Source organism: Callospermophilus lateralis, unplaced genomic scaffold (assembly GCF_048772815.1).
Source record: "Callospermophilus lateralis isolate mCalLat2 unplaced genomic scaffold, mCalLat2.hap1 Scaffold_413, whole genome shotgun sequence".
In the NCBI taxonomy this organism is placed as follows: domain Eukaryota; kingdom Metazoa; phylum Chordata; class Mammalia; order Rodentia; family Sciuridae; genus Callospermophilus; species Callospermophilus lateralis.
The window spans coordinates 604,548-607,773 of NW_027514365.1; the positions used below are offsets into that span (position 1 = coordinate 604,548).

At 51.1% G+C, this 3,226-nt stretch overlaps 1 pseudogene; it reads right to left on the minus strand.

The window, feature by feature from the left end:
- Window positions 1-2,004: 2,004 nt before the first annotated feature.
- On the minus strand, window positions 2,005-2,911 carry LOC143387766 (DNA-binding protein inhibitor ID-4-like; annotated as a pseudogene).
- Between the last annotated feature and the right edge of the window lie 315 nt (window positions 2,912-3,226).

The following is a 3,226-nucleotide window of genomic DNA, read 5'->3' on the forward strand; positions in this document are numbered from 1 at the left end:
AGCCAGCCAATGACTCTGGGCTTAGGAAGAGCAGTGATAGGGCTTCCTTCCTCAGCAGGCTGCAGGATGTGGGTGGGGCTCTGCTAATACCCCTGGGCTAACTGAGCTGATTAATATGTATGTAATTCAAGTGTGCCAACTAGAAAGGCAAGGCCAGTTTTATTTGGCTGTGCACTACTATGAAATAGTTCCTTCTCATCTTCCTTATGTACCTTTTTGGGTTTTGGCCTAGTTTCCCCTGGACAGCATCCTGCACTTTCTTGAGGCTACTGCTTCCTGCCCTCGCAGACACTGAAGAGTAGGGCAGCTTTTTTCCCTTCAAAGGAGCCCTTTCTGAGCCTCATTTTTCATCATATGGTAAGAAACACTGTAAATAATTGAGGTGATCCATCAAGAGACCCATTCTTGATAATGAAAAATCACATAACTCAGTAAAAGTCAATTAAAAACAACAAACTTAAGAACCTTTTGCTCAGTGAAGATTTATTGTCATAGAAGGCATCTAATACAATAGGTATTGGGGAGTCAAAATTCTTAAAAGTTCTAAAAATGCAGTTAAAGCTTGACAATAAAGTTGAGTAGGATTTATACAATAGCAGAGTATATGAGTTCTTTGAAATGAAAAGGTATTTTTTTTTCCCAGCTTTACCATAAGATGTTTGAGATGTGAGGATTTTATAACAACCTTAGAAGCAATGTCCACTGTGTGGGGTATTTACTTTATTTCCAGGGTTTCAAATGATTCTTACTCTTTGGTTATGCCTATACAATGAAAGTCTACAAATTAAGAAAAATCAGGGACACCGGGGAGGAGAGCTGACTAGTGTCCCTTAAGAGGGCAGTCCGGTTCTAAAGCGATGTGCAGGTCCGCTGGGTGGCGGAGAGAAGTGTTCACTTCCTTGGGAGTTTACACTCAGAAATGCTGCGGGCAAAGAACACCTCAGTGTCTGGCAGGAAGGGCATCTCTGATGATCTGCCACGGGAGACGGGAAATGCGCGCTCACCTGGACAGCGTGGATCAGTGGCACAAGAAACTACTACTTCAGAGTCTTGGATACTGGGCAAAACAAAAACAATTAAAAGCCAGGCCAAACAGAAAAGACATTCAACATATCAAGAGCTCTGCAATTGAGTTGAAAAATCATTTTCCAAAAGAAATATGCCCACAGATTAAAAAAACACACACACATAATATTTACAAAAATATTTAACTTAAAATATCTTATAATTACAGTAGTCTATTGAAGCATATACTTTCTCACACTTATAGAACATCTCTCTATATACATGGTATGAAATGTCAATCAGTTATCTATACAATATGTAACATTCTTGCAGGGAAAAGAAAGTTCCCTGCCCAGTTATAATCATCTATTTTAAACAATAGATGCAAAAAAAATACCTACAATGCTCTGGGGAATATTAGTAAAGCTTCAAAACAAAAATTGAGCTCCTTGGTCACAAAGTAGCCTTCTAAAGTCGGATTTACTCTGGATCATCTATTTATCAGTCCTGTCACACTTAAGAGTTTAACTGCACCTCCAAAAACCACAGAAATGTACATTTCACAGCGGTTATAAATAAAGAGACAAAAGAGAATATGTATGTAAAATGTTTATGGGCGTGCAAAAAAAAATGAAAGTTTTATTTTCTTTCCTGTCCCTCTCTTGGAATGACGAACGAAACATTTCAACATTTGCTGATGTGTTTTCCTTTCCTCTGTGGCTTTGTTCTAACTTCTGCTCTTCCCCCTCCCTCTCTAGAGCTCCTGGCTTGGGCTCAGGCAGCCACACTCCTGTGGAAGAGGAATGAACAGAGGGGTGTGTGAACCTTCCCGCTGCAGACTTGCTGGCGCCACCGACCAAACTCAAGACGCTCCATCAACAACCCAAACAAACTGCCAGGTGAGACAACACCGGCAGCCCTCGGCCACTGGCCGAGGAGGTAGCGCCAGCCTCTGGGAAGACCGGAGCGCGGACCTGCCCGCGCCGCTCTTTACAGATGTCAGGCTGCACGGGGGAGCCAGGGAGGCGTCCACACCCCCGAGGGTCCTTCCCTAGAGGTGCTGTCGCCCTGCTTGTTCACCCATCCGGCCTGGAACAGCAACCGAATACCAAGGGAAAGGTTAGCAGGCACAAACTCTCGTCATGGTCCTGGGTGTCCTCGGACACCGAGCTGGTGCGCTGAGCCCCCACCCCAGTCTGCAGCCCGGGGAGACCCCTCCGCTGGACCTGACAGCACAGGGGTCGCGCAGCCCAGAGTCCTGCCCCGCGTATTCTCCCCATCTGAGCTTATCTGGCTAGCCGGCAGCAGGCGGCCCCAGGTGCCTGGAGAAGGAGCTGGGGGCTGTCATTCTCGGCCTGCCCTTACTCCGAAGATAGGAAACGCCCCGCCCGCTTCCCGCCACCCTGCCACCACCACCCTTCTGCAACCCCTGTGGCATTGGCCCCAGCCGCCACCGGGCCTCTCACAGGGTCGGTATTGAGTGCAGTGAGCGGGGTCCGCGGCAGCGCTGCTGGACAAGATCAGGCCGGTTGGTGCGGTGGCGCGGGCGTCGTGGCTGTCTCAGCAAAGCCCGCTGCGTCTCCAGCGCCAGCTGCAGGTCCAGGATGTAGTCGATAACGTGCTGCAGGATCTCCACTTTGCTGGCTTTCTTGTTGGGCGGGATGGTGGGCACCATCCTCCGCAGCCGACTGTAGAAGTCATTCATATCACACTGCAGGCACAGCGCGGGCTCGTTGGTCGCAGCCTCAGCTGCCTTGCAGCGCTCTGCCGCCGCCGCGGCGGTCGCAGGGGCCGAGCCGCCCAGGCTGTGGCCATGTTGGGCCAGACAGCGCAGCGCCAGCTCCCCGCTGCCGCAGCCCGAAGGCGCCTTGGGGCCCCAAGGGCGCACCGGGCTCACCGCCTTCATCGCGCGCGCCCTGCGCGAAAGGACTTGCTGGGGCGAGCGAAGGAGGTAGGCAAGCTCCGCTTGGCCCCCGCCTGCGGCCGGCTCCTCTCCCCTTGCCTTCGCGCTCGGTGAGCTCGGGGCTCCCGGCGATCCCGAGCCCAACAATTGATGGAAAGGTCGCTCAGGTTTTGCGAGGGGAATCTCTGCTCAGTGGGCAACACTAGGCCCGAACCAAAAGACAAGAAAAGTCGGAAGTAAGGGTCGAAAAGTAGCCCACCCGGTCCCCCTTGTTACTCCCTTCGGAGCTGCGACTAAGCCGGACCGCCTTCGCCGCGG